Genomic DNA, 22,690 nt, shown 5'->3' with positions numbered 1-22,690 from the left:
GCAAAATTTCTTCAGAGAAATCAGCTTATAACCCTATGGGGATTCCCTTGTATATGATTCTTTGTTTTTCTCTTACTGCCTTTATAATTCTCTTTTTATCTTTAAATTTTGACGTTTTAATTATGATACGTCTTGGTGTGGTTGTCTTTGAGTTCATCTTATTTGGGACTTTTTGCTCCCTGTACCTGGATATCTGTTTTCTTCTTCAGGTTTGGGAAGTTTTCAGTCATAATTTCCTCAAATACTTTTTTGATTCCCTTTGCTCTCTTTTCCTTCTGGAACTCCTATAATGCGAATCTTGGAATGCTTAAGGTTATCCTAGAGAATTCTTAAATTGCTTTCTTTTTTTAAGTTTGTTTTTATTTATGATGTTCTCATTGGGTGATTTCCATTATTCTATCTTCCAGATCACTTATGCATTGTTCTGTATCACTTAGTCTGCTACTCCTTTATTCTTCTTTTAAAATTTTAACTATTGAATTATTCATTTCTGATTGGGTTTTTTTATATTTTCTAGTTCCTTGTTGACATGTTCACTATTTAGATAAATTCTTTTTCTTAATTAAGGTAACATTTTATTACCAATATTTTGAATCTTTACCTGGTAAATTGCTTATTTCTGTTTAAATTTTTCAGGGTTTTCTTCTTGCTCTTTAAATTGAGAGTAGTTCCTCTGCCTTTTCATTTTGCTTAACTTTCTCTTCCTCTATAAATTTAGGTTAAACAGGTACCTACTGAAGTCTTGAAGTGGGGTTCTTCTGTGGGAGTGTCTCTATACAGTCTGCATATTCCTAATGACTTTGTTGGGAGAGCTGGATTTGATGTGGACACAATTCACTCATTACTTCAGGGTGCGCTGGTAGCTATCACCTTGGTAAGGAGTAAACCTGGACTTGGAGGGGCTAGAGCCTGCACCAGGTGTGAGGTGGGATTTTCTCTCTATTCAGTGGCCATCACTGTCCTCTCAGGGGCATGTTCTGTTCCCATATTGTTAGAGGAGAAACCCTGAGGGTCATGCTGGAACTTGCTCCTTTTCCTTTAGATTTGTATTTTTTCCTCTCCCCACACCAGGACCTTTGCCCCAGAGGAGGGGAGTGCTGAACAACTGGGGCCCGTGTGCAGACAAAAGTCCAATGTGCTCCCTGTTTAGGTACCCATATCTGTGCTCAAACACAGCCTCTTGTGAAAGTCCCCTTTTTCTCTCACAGCTGATTGCTGCCCACTGCTTCCAATGCCCTTGCCCTGTTGTGGAACCACTCTGCAGGGCTGGCACAGCTGGTGTGATCTCTCTGCATGTACCAAGGGGTGATCTATGGCAGAGTGGCTGCTGTCAGAGATCTGGGAATCTTCTCGGGTGCTTCCTGAGTAAGCACCAACAGTGGACACCACTGCACCATCCAGGATCTGCCCCGGGACTGGGTTGCCTCCTCAGATGGAGCCTGAGCCTGAGGAGCTGAGGGAGAGAGACAAGATGGTGCCAGAGGTGGAGCCTGAGACAAAGAAGCCTAGGAAGAAGAGCCTGATTCTTTGGGAGCCATCTTAACTTTCTTTAATCATTTGTTTGCTTCACTTAATTTTAAAAGTTTATTTTGCAGAGAGGCAACTTTAAGCTCCCAATAACATTTGGAAGCCTCAAAGTACTAATCGAAATAGGCTTACCATTCAGTTCTGGAAATTTCAGAGCTATAGTGATCCAATTCAGTTTTAAGAAAATTAAGTTTGGTGATTTCAAAAGTTTCCCATAATGGCCATTAATATTCTAAATTACCTATGGGCAGGTCTATCCATTTAGTTAGAAATGTGCATGAGGAAAGACCATAGTTTTGAAACATAAAATTGGCTTGAGTCCCTATGGGAGAGTGCCCTCAAAATGTTTAGATAACTAGGATCCCATTTCTCAGAGGTTTTTCTCTAGAGTAAAATAATCATATTCAAACAGCTTAAACAGCTTATAGCTCAAACAGCTCAGTTCAAATAGCTCATAACTCAAATACCCTGCAGGCTTAATACCAGCCAGTTCTAAGGGAATAGCTTGGTCCTAGAGGAGGCAGGCTGAAGGCTTCTCAGCCAATTTGCATAGAACAGCTCCTCTTCCAAAGGAATGGGCTGATGGCTGAACTGGCAGTTTCAGTGAATGAACTCCTGTTCTTGAAAGAATGGGTAAAAGGCTTTTCAGCCAGTTTCAGTTGAAACAATCTGATCTCAAAATTAAACTGAAGTGCCAAACAAGTACTTGCACACAGAACAAAGCCTTAACTAGAAAGGTGAAACCTTAAAATAGATGCTGAATAAAGCCTGGATAGCTTCAAATGCAAAAGGGGAGACTCAGATCCAGGATAAAGATATACCTTCAAACTCGAGGGTTAGTGAGAAAAGCAATGAGCAACAATGGGCTCAGTTGTGGGTACTGCATCTGTTTGTTCATCAGCCCTTGAGCAGTCAAAGGTCTTCTCTGGTCCCTGAACCAGCCACCAAAAAGTTGACCTAAAACAAACTGCTAGTTATTTCTCTAGCGAAAATGGATTTATTTTTTATCAGCTGAGAATTGCAGTTTGGGGTCTGCAACCATGGTGAGCCACGTGTGAGTCCCTGCATGACAAAGGAAGGATAACTCTTTTATAGAGGGGCAAAGGAAGTTTGGAGTGCTGTAGTAAATAAAGAGTCCATGGCTTTTCATTAGCTGAGTTGTTGCCAAAAAAGAGGAGTCTTTCTTTTTCCTGTTGGGTTCTACTATTTTCACAGGGAGTGAGTGTTGCGTTTTCTGGTCTCCTGACTGTATTTAACTGAAGTTTCTGTTTATTAATTTTTTTTACACCTCTCATTTCCCCCACAATCACGCCTATTATTATTAACATTTTGCATTAGCATGATTAAAATTAATGAGCTAATAATTCGTAACTAAAGTCCATAGATTACATTAGGATTTACTCTTTGTGTTGTACATTCTATAAGTATAAAAAATATATAGTGAGATATAAGCACCAATACAGTATCATACAGAATATTTTCACTACCCTAAAAAGTCTATTTTAAATTATTCATCCCTCTCTCTCTCCCTACCTTCAACCTCAGGCAACCACTGATCTTATTACTACTCCATAATTTTACCTTTTCCAGAATGTCGTATAGTTGGAGTCACACAGTATGTAGCCTTTTCGAATTGCCTTCTTTCACTAGCAATAAGCATTAAGGTTCTGCCATATCTTTTCATGGCTTGATAGCTCATTTCTTTTTAGCACTGAGTAATATCCCATTGCCTAGACATATCACTGTGTGTTTATCCATACACCTATTGAAAGACATATTGGTTGCTTCCAAGTTTTGACAATTATGAGTAAAGCTGCTATAAACATTTGTGTACAGGTTTTTGTGTGGATGCAAGTTTTCAACTCATTTGGGTAAATACCAAGTAGTACAATTGCTGGATCATATGGTATGAGTATACTTAGCTTTGTAAAAAACAAAAACAAAAAACTGCCAAAATGTCTTCTAAAGTGGTTGTACTATTTTGTATTCCCACCAGTAGTGAATGAGTGTCCTTGTTGCTCCACATTCTAGCCAGTATTTGGTATTGTCAGTGTTTTGGATTTTAGCCATTCCAGTGGGTTTGTAGTGGTATCTAATTGTTATTTTAATTTGAAATTACTTGATGTACTATGATGATGAATATCTTTAGATATGCTTATTTTCCATCCATATATCTTATTTGCTGAGGGGTCTTTTTAGATCTTTTGCCCATTTCTAAATGAGTTGTTTTTTTTCTTATTGTTAAGTTTTAAGACTCTTTTTTGATATATTTTGGGTACCACTCCTTTATCATATATGTGTTTTGCAAATATTTTCTCCAACTCTGTGTCCTGTCTTTTTATTCTCCTAACAGTGTCCTTCACAGGGCAGAAGTTTTTAATTTAAATAAAGTCCAAATTACCCTTTTTTTCAATAGAGCATCCTTTGGGTGTTGTATCTAAAACATGACCACCAAATCCAAGGTCACCTAGATTTTCTCCTGCTATATTCTAGAAATTTTAAAGTTTTGAGTTTTACAGTTAGTTCTATGATCCATTTTGAGTTAATTTTTGTGAAAGGTATAAGATTTGTGTATAGATTCATTATTTGTAATTCAAATATTTCCAAAATTGTTGTTATAAAATCAGGATGATGTTATAAGGGTGAAATTGGCAGATATTACAAAGTGATAAAGTCATCCAAATGAAATTTTAAAATAATGTTTAAACTAAAATCAAACACAAATAAATAACAAGAAAAGGAAAAGTCTGACACTTGAGGAAGGGAATGTGATATTCATGAATGATGAAGAAAAGTACAACTACCCAGTTCCTACTATGTTTCCATCTTCTCAGGCAAGGTGAATTAGTTTCAGATCAGAAAATATGTAATCAACATTGGTAATGGAAAACTGCATTCAATGGTATGTCAGAAGAATATAAGAGAACACCTGGTTACTCTAGATGTATTCAAGATCCCTGATCCAAATTAATTACAGAAGAAAGTTCTGAATGAGTTTCATAATTATATCACCAAATCTGCCAACAAATTTTTAGTCATTGTAAAGAATATGAAAGGGGTTAGAAGGCTGAATATGGAAAAACATGGTCCTTATTTTTCATGAAAAGGAAAGGGCATTTTGGTGACATGTCTCTTGATTTCAGTAAAATTATAAAATCAATCATTAAATAAGTTAACAATTATAAAATGTGATGAATGAGCACTAATTAATACATTCACTTGTTTTTTGACTGGGTTACTAAACAAATACATCAGGGAAATATAGCAATAGACATAGTATGTCTGTATTTCATCAGAGTCTCAATGTGTCCTTCTGGAAAAGATGGAAATATCTGGGATAACTGATAATAATGTTAGGATTTCTAACTCACAGGGACAGTGCTAATTTCTGAGTCCCTATCAACCTAGAGTGCATTCACTAATATCATGCCACAGATATCTCTCCTATTAATAATATATAGCAGCTACCAGGGAGAATATTGATGGCATTCAGTTGTAATTTGCATATAACATTAGAGTGAGAAGAAGACTTAGTATGTTAAAACCAAAAATATATTTTCATAGACTAGAGCATTAGTTGAATCTAACCAAGTAAAATTTATTAGAGATACATGTAAAGTCCTACAATTATGTCAATAATTTTTATTTATACACAACATGTTTGAAAAACCTGATTATATTTACCTAAAAATAAGAGTCTGTTGGTGGGGTGCACATTTTGCTGACTTCACATATTTGAGGGATTCCATGACTACCAGCAGAGATAAATGCCTAGTGGCATAAACAATGCCCCCCACCAAAGAAGAAATATTTATCAATTACGGCTATGCAGAATTGAATGGGCTTTTTGAATGGCTGTGTGTTCAATAAAGTTGAAGTATTAAAGAAGAAGCTAGAAAACCATGTATTATTGTATTGGGAGGAAATTCAATCATTCAATGGAGGATTCAATTGGATAATCATTAAGGTCCCTTCTGACCGAAATTGACTTGACAGTATTTTTTAAAGTATGCAACTTTTTGTTGGAAAATCAACTCAAAGTACTTTGAAATGCATATTCATAGTATGTAAAATCTTCCCCACTTTGTTATCAAAACTGGCTTCTTACAATCTCCATAGTTGCATATTAACCACACACTAGTATAGTCAGGCAAAATCAGTTCCCTGATGTTCTCTGATAGAGTAAAAATACTTTATTAATAGTGGAATATTCTCTTTTCATTGTTTGTCACGGTACTGTTGTACAGTACAATGGTTAATTGCCTGGCTATTTCTTTTTGCATTAGCCTGGACACTGCTGTTTAATAAGATAATGGCTTACATTTTAACAATTACAGTCCTATTCATTGAGATGGAGACATGTTTGCATGCTGACAATAAATGAGGGACAAACAGGAGTTTGTTTAAAGGCTGAACTGGAAACAGAAACAGTAAGTGTAAAGTCAATAATTAGAATCATTACTTCTGTGCCACTGAGGATTAATTTTCATTGGCAATAGCTGTTAGACCTAGTTGATGATTCTTGGAAAAATAATTTTCTATTTTCTGAGACAGATGTTGTCACAATTTACCCTGGCAATCTCTTAATCCTCTAGCGACCATAAGATTAATATCCATTAGTGAACAATCATGCTTAGGTTGATATCAACTGAATAGAATATTTAACTGATGGCTTGTGTCCTATCTGTGAGTGTTAGCACATTATAAAACTATAAACATTTTTTAAAGCAGTGTATTATGCTTGTGTCCATTTTTCCCCTTTCCCAAATTTGTAAAATATTCTTTGCTGTTCTGATAATCACGTATGATAGCTAAGAATAAAAAAAATTTAAATTAAGGCTACCAAATTTTATTACAATGTATAGATTACAATAATTACAATAATATATCTGGCTATCAGTGCATTTTCAACAGTTCCACTAAACTAACTTTTACAGATGCTGAAAAGCATTGTACAAGGGCTGTCAGAATTCATCTCATTTGTTTCTAATACACCTAAGTGCCTTCACTTTTTCTTTTCCCTCTGGAATTGCCATAATCGTCGTTCAGTCCCTTCACTCAACAAAAAAATACATTGAGAACTCTAACAAAAAAATACATTGAGAACTCTAACAAAAATTCTTTAGGGTAGATCAAATTTCTATTCTCTTTGATGGTGCTCTTGTTCACACTACTTGCTTGGATTCTGACTTCTTGTATCTTAGTCTAATTGCTAAGACCTGATATAATTCACCTTGGCACATGACCCAACTCTAACTCTGAACTATGACACTTTCAGGTCTTATTTTCCCACCCATTTATATTAATTTTCTATTGTCGCTGAAACAAATTACCACAAACTTGGTGAATTAAAACAATGCAAATATCTGATCATTCTGTACCTCAAAATTCTGACATGAGTCTCACTGGGCTAAAATCACGTTTTTGGCAAGGCTGCATTCCTTTCTGGAGGCTCTAGGGGCAAACACATTTTCTTTTCTTTTCCAGCTGCTAGAGGCTGTCTGCATTCCTTGGCTTATGGGTGTCTTCCTCCATCCTCAAAGCCAGCAACCATAGGTTGAGGTCTTCTAACATCAGATCACTTTGAAGTACCCTTCTGATTCCCTCTTCTACTTTTAAGGACCCTCCTGATTTAGGCCCATCCAGATAAGCTAATATAATCCTATTTTAAGGTCAAATGATTAGCAACGTTAATTCCATCTTCAACCTTAATTCCCCTTTACTATGTAACCTAACAAATTCACAGGTACTGGGGATTAGGACATGGGTATATTTGGGGGCCATTATCCTGCCTGCCACAGTTAAAATAAATATCTGAATTTTCACTTCTGATCAAGATTGAACTGGACTTACCTTTCCACCTGAAACAATTAAAAATTCAGACAAAATACATGAAACAATGCTTTTCAGGTCATCAAGTAGAACAGAACAGTAATCTCTAAAAAAAGAATAAGCAGACACTGTGAACCCTACAGTTGTCCCAACTAACTGCCTAGAACGATCTTAAAGGTTTCAGTGCAGGGATCAGGAACCCATACAAAGCCTGGCAATCTCGTTGAGTTGAGGAGATAGAGCTGCAACTCTGGGAAGACTAACACAGCTAAAGTTCACAGGACAGAATAACAGAGTGCTGCACAGACAAGTAGATCCCAAGATAAGAAGATGGTCTCCCTCAACTTTCCTGCTGAGTACTATTGGTTTTTTTTTAACCTGTGTATGTTTATTTTTTATTTATTGTCTTATTAGTCATCCATTTTATACATATCAGTGTATACATGTCAATCCCAATCTCCCAATTCATCACACCACAACCCCCACCCCTTGGTGTCCATATGTTTTTTCTCTACTTCCATATCTCAGTTTCTGCTCTGCAAACCAGTTCATCTGTACCATTTTCTAGGTTCCACATATATGCGTTAATATATGATATTTGTTTTTCTCTTTCTGACTTACTTCACTCTGTATGACAGTCTCTAGATGCATCCACGTCTCTACAAATGACCCAATTTCGTTCCTTTTTATGGCTGAGTAATATTCCATTGTATATATGTACCACATCTTCTTTATCCATTCGTCTGTCGATGGGCATTTAGGTTGCTTCCATGACCTGGCTATTGTAAATAATGCTGCAGTGAACATTGGGGTGCATGTGTCTTGTTGAATTATGGTTTTCTCAGGGTATATGCCCAGTAGTGGGATTGCTGGGTCATATGGTAATTCTATTTTTAGTTCTTTAAGGAACCTCCATACTATTCTCCATAGTGGCTGTATCAATTTACATTCCCACAAACAATGCAAGAGGTTCCCTTTTCTCCACACCCTCTCCAGCATTTGTTGTTTGTAGATTTTCTGATGATGCCCATTCTAACTGGTGTGAGGGGATACCTCATTGTAGTTTTGATTTGCATTTTTCTAATAATTAGTGATGTTGAGCAGCTTTTCATGTGCTTCTTGGCAATCTGTATGTCTTCTTTGGAGAAATGTCTATTTAGGTCTTCTGCCCATTTTTTGATTGGGTTGTTTGTTTTTTTAATATTGAGTTGCATGAGCTGTTTATATATTTTGGAGATGAATCCTTTGTCCGTTGATTGGTTTGCAAATATTTTCTCCCATTCTGAGGGTTGTTTTTTCGTCTTGTTTGTAGTTTCCTTTGCTTTGCAAAAGCTTTTAAGTTTCGTGAGGTTTCCTTTGTTTATTTTTGTTTTTTATTCCATTACTCTACGAGGTGGATCAAAAAAGATCTTGCTGTGATTTATGTCAAAGAGTATTTTTCCTATGTTTTCCTCTAAGAGTTTTATAGTGTCCGGTCTTACATTTGGGTCTCTAATCCCTTTTGAGTTTATTTTTGTGTAGGGTGTTAGGGAGTGTTCTAATTTCATTTAGCTGTCTAGTTTTCCCAGCACCATTTATTGGAGAGACTGTCTTTTCTCCATTGTATATCCTTGCCTCCTTTGTCATAGATTAGTTGACCATATGTGCGTGGGTTTATCTCTGGGCTTTCTATCCTGTTCCATTGATCTACATTTCTGTTTTTGTGCCAGTACCATATTGTCTTGATTACTGTAGCTTTGTAGTATAGTCTGAAGTCAGGGGGTCTGATTCCTCCAGGTCCGTTTTTTTCCCTCAAGATGCTTTGGCTATTCAGGGTCTTTTGTGTCTCCATACAAATTTTAAGATTTTTTGTTCTAGTTCTGTAAAAAATGCCATTGGTAATTTGATAGAGATTGCATTGAATCTGTAGATTGCTTTGGGTAGTATAGTCATTTTCACAATATTGATTCTTCCAATCCAAGAACATGGTATATCTCTCCATCTGTTGGTATCATCTTTAATTGCTTTCATCAGTGTCTTATAGTTTTCTGCATACAGGTCTTTTGTTTCCCTAGGTAGGTTTATTTTTAGGTATTTTATTATTTTTGTTGCAATGGTAAATGGGAGTGTTTCCTTAAATTCTCTTTCAGATTTTTTGTCGTTACAGTATAGGAATGCGAGAGATTTCTGTGCATTAATTTTGTATCCTGCAACTTTACCAAATTCATTGATTAGCTCTAGTAGTTTTCTGGTGGCATCTTTAGGATTCTCTATGTATAGTATCATGTCATCTGCAAACAGTGACAGTTTTACTTCTTCTTTTCCAATTTGTATTCCTTTTATTTCTTTTTCTTCTCTGATTGCCATGGCTAGGACTTCCAAAACTATGTTGAATAATAATGGTGAGAGTGGACATCCTTGTCTTGTTCCTGATCTTAGAGGAAATGCTTTCAGTTTTTCACCCTTGAGAATGATGTTTCCTGTGGGTTTGTCGTATATGGCCTTTATTATGTTGAAGTAGGTTCCCTCTATGCCCACTTTCTGGAGAGTTTTTATCATAAAGCGGTGTTGAATTTTGTCAAAAGCTTTTTCTGCATCTATTGAGATGATCATATGGTTTTTCTTCTTCAATTTTTAATATGGTGTATCACATTGATTGATTTGCATATATTGAAGGATCCTTGCATCTCTGTGATAAATCCCACTTGTTCATGTTGTATGATCCTTTTAATGTGTTGTTGGATTCTGTTTGCTAGTATTTTGTTGAGGATTTTTGCATATTCATCAGTGATATTGGTCTGTAATTTTCTTTTTTTGTAGTATCTTTGTTTATATCTGTACAAGCCTACCTCAAGAAACAAGAACAATCTCAAATAAACAATCTAACATTACACCTAAAGGAACTAGAGAAAGAAGAAGAAACAAAACCCAAAATTAGCAGAAGGAAAGAAATCATAAATATCAGAGCAGAAATAAATGAAATAGAAACAAAGAAAACAATAGCAAAGATCAATAAAACTAAAAGCTGGTTCTTTGAGAAGATAAACAAAATTGATAAACCATTAGCCAGACTCATCGAGAAAAAGAGGGAGAGGACTCAAATCAATAGAGTTAGAAATGAAAAAGAAGAAGTTACAACAGACACCGCAGAAATACAAAGCATCAAAAGAGACTACTACAAGCAACTCTATGCCAATAAAATGGACAACCTGGAAGAAATGGACAAATTCTTAGAAAGGTATAACCTTCCAAGACTGAACCAGGAAGAAATAGAAAATATGAACAGACCAATCACAAGTAATGAAATTGAAACTGTGATTAAAAATTTTCCAACAAACAAAAGTCCAGGACCAGATGGCTTCACAGGTGAATTCTATCAAACATTTAGAGAAGAGCTAACACCCATCCTTCTCCAACTCTTCCAAAAAATTGCAGAGGAAGGAAAACTCTCAAACTCATTCTATGAGGCCACCATCACCCTGATTCCAAAACCAGACAAAGATGCTGAGTATTATTTTAGTGCATGTATATGAGGAAACTACCTGAGGCCAACTCAATAAGCAACCAAAAAGAGCCAGGGAAACAATACTGTTAACTGAGCTTTGGGAATAGTTCTTGTTCCCAGAAGCCATAGTTGGAAAACTAGAAAGAATACTCAGGAGGGTATTGTCTAAGGAGGGAGGCAAAATTAATCCTATATAAAGGCTGCTGTGCTCCCATCTAATAAAGGTAAAGTCAAATCCCCAAAGGAGAAAGTATTTCCCAGTAACATAATTGTGTCCAAGAAGAAAGCTAAACTATATTTATTGAACACAATGATATCCAGTACTCAACAGTGAAACAAAATCACAATGTCAGGCGTCCATTAAAAAGTTACAGTGCATGAAAAGAAGTGGGAAAATATAGCACCAAAAAGAGAAAAATAGCTGACTAGAATCAGTCTCAGCAAGGATGGAAATTATAGAATTAATATACAAGGACGTTAAAATAATTAGTATTGAGTATATTCCATATGTTCAAGAAGGTAAGGAAAAGATTGGGCATGTTTAGTAGATGCAGGAAACATATAGAAACACCCAAATGAAACTTCAAGAGATGAAAAATGCAACATATGAATTAAAAAATTATTATATGGGACCATGTAATTTAGACACTACAAAAAAAATTAGTGAACTTGAAGATACAGCAACTGAAACTATCCAAAATGAAAAAGTAAGGCATTACACTTTCTGATTTTAAACTATATTATAAAGCTATAGTAATCGAAACAGTGTGGTACTGGCATAAAAACAGACACATAAATCAGTGGAACAGAATTGAGAGCCCAGAAATCAACCTAGGCCTATATGGTTAACTATTTGACATGGGAGACAAGAACACTCAATGCAGAAAAGACAGTCTCCTCAATAAATTGTGCTGAGAAAGGTGAATATTCACATGTAAAAGAATGGAAGTAGACCCCTATCTTTCACCATACACAAAAATGAACTCAAAATGGATTGAAGACTTAAATGTAAGACCTGAAATCATAGAACTAGAAGAAAACAGAGGACAACTTCCTTGAAATGGGTCTTGGCAATGATGTTTTGGATGTGACACCCAAAACACAAGCAACAAAAGGAAAGCTAAACAAGTAGGACAACATCAAACTAAAATGCTTCTGCAGCGTAAAAGAAACCATCAACAAAATGAAAGGCAACCTATGGAATAGGAGAAAATATTTGCAAATCATGTATTTGCTAAGAGGTTAATATCCAAAATATGTAAACGACTTATACAACTCAATAGCAATAATAATAATAATAATCCAATTTTTAAAATGGGCAAAGGACCTGAATAGACATTTTTCCAAAGAAGATATTCAGATGTCCAACAGGTATATGAAAAGGTGCTCAACATCACTAATCATTAGGGAAATGCAAATCAAAACCACAGTGAGACATCTCTTCACACCCATTAGAATGGCTATTATCTAAAAGGAGATAATAAATGATGACAAGGTCTTGGAGAAAAGAAAACCCTTGTGCACTGTTGGTGGGGATGTAAGTTCGTGCAACCACTATGGAAAACAGTATGGAGGGCCCTCAAAAAATTAAAAATAGAGCTACCATATGATCCAGCAATTCTACTTCTGGGTATATACCATAGGAAATAAAATCACTAGGACACAGAGATACCAGTACCCCCATATTTATTGCAGCATTATTTACAATAACCAAGACAGAGGAACAACTTAAGTGTCCATCAACAGATGAATATCAAGAAAATGTGGTATATGTATACAGTGGAATACTATTCATCCATAAGAAGAAGGAATTCCTGCCATTTGCAACAACACAGATGGACTTTGAGTGTAGTTTGCTAAGTGAAATAAGTCAGACAGAAAAAGGGTTGGGAGTTTGATTACCAAGGAGAATATGTAAAATTGTCATTAGAGATCTTGCAGAAACTTACCAGAAAAAAATTACTTGGTAGGTTTTCTGGAGAGTGTCAAAGGCTCACTTGAAGTCTGTGCTCTTTTTAGAGAAATGTTGAAACACCATATTTTGTATAGCTATGCATAGTAGTTTCCTATAGCTACCATAACAAATTACCACAACTGTAAGTGATTTAAAACATTACAAATATATCATCTCACAGTTCTGGAGGTTAGAAGTTCAAAATGGGTCACACTTGGCTAAAATTAATGTTTTGGTAGAGCTGCATTCCTTTCTGGGGGCTTTATGGGATTGTATTAGATTCCTAAGGCTGCCATAACAAATTACCACAAATTTAATAGCTTAAAAAAGCAAAAATTGGGCTTCCCTGGTGGCGCAGTGGTTGAGAATCTGCCTGCTAATGCAGGGGACACGGGTTTGATCCCTGGTCTGGGAAGATCCCACATGCCCCAGAGCAGCTGGGCCCGTGAGCCACAATTATTGAGCCTGCGCATCTGGAGCCTGTGCTCCACAACAAGAGAGGCCACGATAGTGAGAGGCCCACACACCGCGATGAAGAGTGGCCCCCACTTGCCACAGCTAGAGAAAGCCCTCGCACAGAAAGGAAGACCCAACACAGCCATAAAAATAAATAATTTTTAAAAAAAGCAAAAATTTATCCTTTTATATTCTGGAAGCCAGAAATACAAAATCAAGGTGTCAGGAAGTGCCACCCTCACTTTGGAGGCTCTAGGAGATAATCCTTCCTTGCCTCTTCCAGCTTCTGGTAGCTTCACATGTTCTTTGGCTTGTGGCTATATCACTTCAATCTTTGCCTTCATCTTTAATTGCTTTCTCCTCTCCCCTGTCTTCTATTCTTTTGTCTGTCTCAAATCTCCCTGTTTCTTTATCTTATAAGAACATTTGTCATTTGATTTGGGGCCCACTCAGATAATCCAGGATAATCTTATCTCAAGATTTGTAGTTTAATTACATCTGAAAAATTATATTTTCCAAATAAGGTAACATTCAGTTTACACACTGTACAGGGATTTTACATAGACATATTTTTTGAGGGGGGCCACCATTCATCCCATTATGGACCCAATCTGTTTTCTTGTATTTTTCAGCTTCTGGATGCTGTCTGCATTCTTTGTCTCATGGCTCTTTTCCATCTTCAAAGTAAGAAATGGCTAGTTGAGTATTCCTCACAGTATATCATTCTGACTCTGATTTTCCTGCTTTTACATATAAGAACCCTTTATATTGCCCCCCACCCCACCCCAATAATCCAGCATAACATTCCCCTCTCAAGGTCAGTTACTTAGCAACCTTAATTACCTAATCTAAGTTCAAGGGAATAGGGGTTGGACATTTTGAGGGAACAATTAGTCTGCCTACCACACTATAGAAAGCAAGGATGCCCTTTGTTCATCAGAGACACATATTTCCCCATATTTTTCATAAGTCTGTTCCATGTCCATAATAACAAAATCAGGCATATTTAATTTCCGGTTGAGTTATTAGCCAATCTAATTCTAAAATGTCTGTACAATGCTTATGTTATTCTCTCTGCAAGAAAGCAGAGATTGCTTATAAATTGAATCACATTTAGATTTCATCATATATAACTTTGTGCTCAACTTTGCTAATATTTACTCATGTGCAGAGTTTTTCATCCTTGGAAATGAAAATAAGTCAGAGGATATTGACTGGATTATATTGATTTAATTACATTATTCTTACTATAGTCAAATACAAATTTTTAAAATAAAAACTTAGAAGTCATATTGGGGGTTTTAACTATGAAATTTCTTGCAAAATAGTCAAGTGTTGTTTTGTCTTGGGCTATGGAAATGGAAATGTGCTGAGTTTTTTGTTTCTTTGTTTTATTTTTGTTTTCATGCTCTCATTAAAGATGACCTTATGTTATTCAAGCAAATGTAATTATTACTGGTGTTATTGTTGATTTTTCATAGCATTCTAGTACATACCATTACATACCATTTTTTTCTTCCAGTTTTATTGAGATATAGTTGACATACAGCACTGTGTAAGTTTAGGGTATACAGCACAATGATTTGACTTAACATACTTTATGAAACGATGACCACAATATGTTTAGTGAACATTCATCATCTCATATAGATACAAAATTAAAGAAATAGAAAACAACTTTTTCCATTTGATGTGAACTCTTCGGATTTACTCTTTTAAGCATTTTCATACATAGCATACAGCAGTGCTTACTGTATTCATCACGTTATAGATTACATCCCTACTATTTATTTATCTTATAACTGGGAGTTTGTATCTTTTGACTACCTTCATCCATTTCCCCCTCCCCCCACTTCTGGAAACCACAAATCTGATCTCTTTTTCAATGAGTTTGTTTGTTTGTTTTTGAAGTATCCATTAGTGATCTTTTAAGGTAGAATTTGCACAACTTCTGGACTAGGCTTACTTTAGTAAATAGGGAGGTTAGATCATTTAATAGAATTTTATACTCTTATTATAGAATAATGGGAAATATTCAAAATTTATCCAATGAAATATTTTTTCTTAAGTCATTTCCTGCTTTTTATTAATCCAGAGTATAAAGTTCACTAATGTTAGTAGTTTGACAATAATCTAAAAAAGGTATGTAAAAATCAGATATCTCTATAATCAATTACACTGAAAGCATGACAATAAAAATAGATATAAGATGTGGGTTTCATCAATAAAGGTGCATTCCCTGGTTCAGTGATATCACTCCAAAATGCTGGGCACCAAATGAGTTATAAATCTGAGAAAAATTAAATCACAGTTGAATGTATGTTACTAAAACACAAAGTACATAGAGGATGAAATAATAAAATAACTATAAAGTTAGAACCATTCAGTAATCTGTTCAATAAATATATTTTGAGCATGTTATGTGTGATAGGTATAATAGATCGAACGATCAAATGAATCTAATGCAGTTTGGTAAATGCCACAATAGGAGACATGCAGGGTGCTAGGAGTACACATATGAGGAGCTCTCATTCCTAGAACATGAAAACACTGTAGAAGATATAATCCTCCAATTTTTTTCTCTCAGATAACATATAAAGTTAAGGAAATTATACATCTAGTAGCACGCCAACACAACAATAAGAAATCAAATACTATAAAGGATTTGGAATATAAATGCTAAAGAGAATTAGAAAAAAGTAAAGGTCATTGGAGCAGTGAGCTAACGGAGAAGATGGAATTTGAGCAACTGATGAAAGAGTTGACCTTCAGTAAGTGGAAGTGTAGTGCAAGAATATTATAGTCAATGAGTACAACATATAATAGAGGAACCGTGACAAAGATGGCAGCTAAGGAGATGGGGAATAAGAGAAAGGTGCAGTAAGGACTGGAACAAGAATTTTGTGGAAGGGGGTAGTAAGTGATAAGCTTGATTTAAAAAAAAAAAAAGTGGGCCAAGATTGTGAAGTACTGGAGATTTTTGATTTGTTTAGGTCATTTATAATGAGCTCTTGTGTCAACCATGAAAGTGCAGCTCTAAGATCTCATGTAATAGACAAAAGACCCCAGGAGCACCCACAGGTGGCTGCCAGTAAATGACTGAAAGTCACAGTGATACTAAGGCAGATCCATTCCTACGAGATGTAGGACTAATCTCACAGGGCAACTTTGGTCCCAGGATACCATATTAGCCTGATGTAAATTTTCTTAAAACTGTGCTGCAGTCTGAGACTCTTCCTCGCTAATTCTTTCCTTCACAGAGCCCAGACTTGTAGTGTAGAATAACAGCTCTTTCCCTCTTCTCCAGCTTCCTGTCCTACCTTTTTCCCCCCCTCACAGGACTTTCTGGCAATAAAATTTCTTGCCCTTCTGACAGCACAACTCTTATTAATTCTTAAGCTGGAAAATGCAATGATGAAAATGAGATTTTATTAGAACTAAAATTGTAATGCTATAAACAGAGAAGTAAAAAATAAAGCCCTGGAAATTGGGAGGGTATGGATTTATTTAATAGCTATGTGATGATGACATGAAATTCAGATTTGGCAGCACATATGGGAAGAAAATGATAGAGCAGGTATGATGGAGAATTGCACAGTAGATCAATGTTTGCTCTGGTAAAAAGAAGCAATACATATATCCAATAAAGGATTTCCTTCCAAAATATATAACGAACTTCTTCAAATCAATTTAATAAAAGACTGATAATCTGACTTGAACAGGTTCTTCCATATAGATGATTCCAGATCTCCAATAAACATATAAACATGTAGTCGGCATCAATTATTCATCAGAGGAATGTTAATTAAAATCAGATTGAGAAACTATTAAATGCTCATAATAATGGTTAAAATTTTAAAAGCAGATAGTACCAAGTTTTGGTTAGGATGTAAAACAAGCTGATTTCCTACATACTCCTGGTAGGAGAATAAACTGTTAGATTCACTTTGGAAAAGCATTTGGCAATAGCTAATATGGTTGACTATATGTAAACTCAATAGCCCAGGACTTCCCTTTCTTTCCTAGTGTGTTCATTCTCATTGCTGTGCAGTTTCCATTCTTTGAATATACTAAAGCTTATGTATTCATTCTACTGTATGTATATAAATGTATATAAAGTTTAAAACCAAGGAGAACTAATTCGTGATGCTTAAAGTCAAGATAGTGGTCATTCTTGGGTGACTGTGCTTCAAGTGCTGCTGAAAATATTATATTTCTTGGCCTGAATGATGGTTATCCATATATTCACTTTGAGAAAATTCATCTAACTGTACACTTATGATTTATGCATCAATAAAATATTGTGCATTGTATATTGTATATGGATATTGTATTTAAATATTAAGAGAAATTTTAAAATAACAAAAATATGGTCTTTCCAGATTAAAATGTTCATATTATTCTTATTCTATTGATCTTACTGTATATGCTTTTACTGTTAGAGTTGGATTTGTTGAATGTTCATTATTTTCTAGATTTATAAATTTAAATAGGATTTGACTTTCCCATTAGACAGTAAAACCTTGAGCACTAGACTATTTCTAATCTTCATATCCACTCATTGATCTCTCCTTAAACAAAAGATACAGTGCTGCTAAAACCTTAGGTCATTGCTCTTATATCTCCATTTCTTGTGTGAAGGATACACACACACACACACATTCGTGTATGTGTGTGCTAGGTTGAAAATGGTATTTATTTTTAACTTCTTGATATTATCTCCTAATTACCTTAAACTTCCATAATTATGTTTTCATTATTAAGACTTCTTTTGCATCGTGCTGTTTTTTTTTTAATTTTTTTAATTTAATTTTTAAGACCTTTATTAATAGGTGCTTGCAGTTTGACATTTTTGAAAAAAAATCAAGTGTAAACTTTTATTACAAATTAAAAATGAGGTTCTTAAAAATCTCAAACTTGACCAGATATTAAACAATTTAAAAACCTTTAGAAGTGTATTGAGAAAAACAAGACTTTAAAAAAAAATGTTTTTCATTACCAAAAAGAGACCTCTTTAGGTAAAAATAATAAAAACCCCATGCTGCATAGATAACGCAGGTAGTTCTGGTTATGTGGTCAACAGGCAAAAAGCAAGCACTTAAGGTCTTCGGCTCCAATCTTTTGTTCATTTCTTAATCATATTCATTTCTTCTTGTTGGATGACTAAACCGGATGATGGTAGAGATGATAAGTGAGCATTTACTCAGCCCCGCCCTGCTCAGCCTCGTAGCAGACGAATTCTCAGCTGGTGAATAGGCTGCTTTTGTCTCTTTGCCATCTCGTGGTTTAGGGTTTTCTGGGCGTCTGCGTCCGTAATTGAAGTTGCGGCGGTACCGACGTTGAGGCGGCTGCTGACCTTGGGTCTCATCTCCTTGATTTTTCTTATCTTCTTCATTGCTGTCCTCTCCGGGCTGTCTTTGTCCAGGAGGGCCCCTGTGGTATCATGGTCTATAACCCTGATACATATACTGTCTCACTGGTCTACCTTGTTCCCCTGCACCCTGGTTGCCACAGGAGCGTTGGAATACAGTGGTCGTCGCCCACAGGGTCTCCGCGTGTAGTTAAGGTGGGAACCTTCGCCTGTGGTAGGGCCTGGCCTTCGGGAGCACTCTCCGATCCCTCATCCTTTTCCCCACTCTCACTACTCTGGTAATTCTGCTGGTGGTTGCGTGGAAGACCCCTGCGATGTGGAGAGCGTCTATAATGGTTACGGTCTGGTGCACATGTACCGCCTTGCGCTGGAACTCCACGAGGGCCTGTACCATTTGCTGTCTCCGCATCCTTTTCTCCTTCAATAACATCGAACGCCACAGTCTCTCTGTCTCCTACGCTGCGAAGGTACTTCCTGGGGTTCTTCTTCTTTATGGCAGTCTGGTGTACAAATACATCTTCCTCGATGTCATTCCTCTTGATGAAACCATATCCATTTCTTACATTGAACCATTTTACTGTTCCCCAAACCTTCGTTGTGATGACCTTCTTGTCGCCGCCTGCAGGCACCGCCAACGTGAGGCCGCCTGGGCCGCCGCTCCCTGCACCGCTGCCCGTCAGACCCGGCTCGGTGTCTGCAGCGCTGAGGGCGGGGGCGGCGGGCGGCTGCTGGGTCTCGCTGCTCGTGGCTGCGGTGATGGTGACTGGGGCCGGCGGCTGGCAGCTGCGGCTCCTCCCGGGCTGGGATGGTAACAAGGCCAGCTGCGGCGGTGGGGCTGCTCAGGGCCTCGCTGGGGTCCTGCTCTTCAAATTTAAGTGAAACAGTTGTCACTGCATTGTCATGCAAGGACTCGCGATTTGCCCTAATGAACCATTTTCACATCTTTGCCAGTAAGGTTCTAGGTATAATTTAGATTCTGCCAATGAGATGCACCAGAAAGAGAGTTAGAAAGCAGAAAAGTAAAAGACGTCGTTTGTCCTTATTACAGGAGGCAACAAGTGTTGATATTGGGTTCACCAGACATGACTAATTGTCACAGTCAGCCAGAGTCCTTCCCTCCCTGTAAGTCACATATGTTAAAGCTGCAGGGAAAGTGTGACATTTTCACTTGTTTCCTACACTTTTACCAAAATTGCTGTAGTGAATCTGAAAGCTGCTGGTGCTCCATAACTGATTTCCAAGCCTTGCAATGGTTTTAAGCACTTAATAATACCTTGTATTAAATCCCTTTTCAGAAGAAATACCTAGAATGATTTTTATATCCCCACATCATGTTGATATAGTCTCAATATTATAATGTTTGAGGAAATAACTACTTTTAACAAACATAACTAATCCAATTACATTTTCTTAGGTGAATTATTCAATTCAGCAAGTACATGTGCTTTTATTGTTTTTTTAAGTTCATTTTTACCCTTGCATCAACTTATGCTAGGGCACATATCAATTACCAACAATTATTCATTGGCCATCTACAGACATGCCTCTGAGATACTATGCGTTTGGTTCCAGATCACTACAATAAAGCAAATATTGCAATAAAGTGAGTCAAACAAATTTTTGGCTCCCAATGCATATAAAAGTTATGCTTACACTATACTATAGTCTATTAAGTATGTAATAGCATTATGTGTAAAAAAACAATGTACATACCTTAATTAGAAAATGCTAGGGGGAGGGATAAATTAGGAGTTTGGGATTAAAATATACACACTACTATATATAAAATAGATAACCAACAAAGACCTACTGTATAGCACAGGGAACTCTGCTCAATATTCTTTAATAATCTATAAGGGAAAAGAATCTGAAAAAGATTAGATATAGGTATGTGTATAACTGAATCACTTTGCTATACACTTGAAACTAACACAACATTGTAAATCAACTATACTTCAATAAAAAAATAATAATGCCGTTGGAAAAATGGTGCCAACAGACTTGCTTGATGCAGGGTTGCCACAAACCTTCATTATGTAAAAAACACTGTCTATGAAGAGTGATAAAGCAAAGTGCATTAAAACAAGGTATGCCTGTACTATCTTCTGAACACTGTGCTATGTCCTGGTGTTATAAGAATGTTGTATAACATGCTTTATGCTTACAATTTTATATTAGAAATTATAATCCTTGGTCTTTGGCAACCAAGGCTTCTTTTGTAATAAAGACACTTGGATTAAGTAAAAGATTGTCTTATTTTATCCCACACCATAATCTGTCATATTATAAGAATTGATTGTACTATAAACTTTACTGTTTACTTAATAAACATAATGTCCTTCTATGTACACAAATCTACATTTGTTTACAGAGTTACAAAGATGAATGCAATATGGTCCATTTCCCAATGTGCTCACAATCTAGTGGTGAGGGCAGGCATAGTTAGGACAAATTATAATGAGTTTAGGTTATGATGAACTCAACATAGAAGTAAAAAAAATACTACGATAGCATAAGCAAAGGGTTTGTTGTTGTTGTTGTTCTGGAATGACTTTTTATGAGTTAATGTATTTTTTTTTTAATTTACTTATTTATTTATTTATTTTTGGCTGTGTTGGGTTTTTGTTTCTGTGCGAGGGCTTTCTCTAGTTGTGGCAAGCGGGGGCCACTCTTTATCGCGGTGCGCGGGCCTCTCACTATCGCGACCTCTCTTGTTGTGGAGCCCAGGCTCCAGACGCGCAGGCTCAGTAGTTGTGGCTCACGGGCCTAGTTGCTCCGCGGCATGTGGGATCTTCCCAGACCAGGGCTTGAGCCCGTGTCCCCTGCATTAGCAGACAGATTCTCAACCACTGCGCCACCAGGGAAGCCCAAGCAAAGGGTTTTATTCTGCATCAAGAGTTGAATAAACCTTGCCATATGAATAGAAATGTTATCTGCCCCTAATTTGAATTCGATCAAGGCTGAAGAGGAAGAAGGGCATTTTGGACAAACAGAACAGCTAGAAAATGATATAAATGCATCAAAATAAAAGGGGTATTAGGTAATCAAAAATATTTCATGATATTGGTGTATACATTGCATGCTATCAGGATGAGTTTGAATTTTACTCTCTAGGCAATCAAGAGCCAACAGAAGAGAGCTAGCAGTGGAGAACATGATCAAAGTTGGATTTAGAGAGAATTCCAGTGGTAATGGGCATTCTGGAATAGAGGGGAGAATAATAGGTGTCCTGAAAATACCAATGTCCTTCTTTTGCTTTGTCGTTAATGCCTATTTTGCAAAGGTGACTTGCCTCATCGGCATAACTGCTGTAGTGTAACTGCCTGACATTAAGCTTTTTGATGGTAACGTAAGTGTCCGATATTAAGCTTTTGATTGCCGAGGCATCCATTTCAAAGACATCCATCTCGAATAAACATATTGCCAGCTGTATGACACAGCTCAGCTAAGTAAAAAACCAGGCTGCCCCACACATGAGGTTTCCCTTTTAGAAAACCCTGAGTAACCTAGGTTTACTGAGAGTGACCTTGCTTTTTCCTTCCCGTGCTCTAATTCCCACTCTTATGCTTTAAATTCTCCAATAAAGAGTGAACCTGTGAGGCCTTAGGCACCCCCCCTTTTGGACCCTGATAAGGACAGAGCCCCAGGTTGGTGCTCTCTCTCTCTGTCTCTCTTTCTCTGCTCATGACTTTGCTGTGTAGCTCTTGGGTGTGCCACATACCCTCCAGGACCTGTGAGTAATAGATCATTTTTTTCCCCCAAAGTTCCTTGATGGATTTTTGCTGATGTGCGTCTTGCAATCATAATAAGAACCACAAGGGCCTGTCCAGCCACAGCACTGGCTTTGGTTGGGAAAATAACTGTGGGCCCAGGTAAGTACATTAGAAATTCCTAGCCAATAGTATCACTATTGGTAGGCTGAGAGTGACACAAAACAACTGGCTTATAACAAAAATGAGGTACTTAACAACTGAAGTTCCTCAGACAAGGGTCCAAAGCCAATCTTACAAAAATAATATTTTTTTGAATTGTGCTATGTATAATGAGAAATATTAATGTATGACTT

The 22,690-nt window shown here is 36.6% G+C and overlaps 1 pseudogene across 1 annotated transcript; it reads right to left on the bottom strand.

The window, feature by feature from the left end:
- Window positions 1–1,549: 1,549 nt before the first annotated feature.
- Window positions 1,550–22,030, bottom strand: LOC309652741 (Y-box-binding protein 1 pseudogene; annotated as a pseudogene). Its single transcript has 2 exons — window positions 21,917–22,030; window positions 1,550–19,424 (listed from the first exon to the last, which is right to left on the bottom strand). The product of its transcript is annotated as a Y-box-binding protein 1 pseudogene (transcript).
- Between the last annotated feature and the right edge of the window lie 660 nt (window positions 22,031–22,690).

Source organism: Balaenoptera physalus (assembly GCF_965194825.1).
Source record: "Balaenoptera physalus genome assembly, chromosome: X".
Lineage (NCBI taxonomy): Eukaryota > Metazoa > Chordata > Mammalia > Artiodactyla > Balaenopteridae > Balaenoptera > Balaenoptera physalus.
This window is presented reverse-complemented; position numbering and strand designations above follow the sequence as displayed.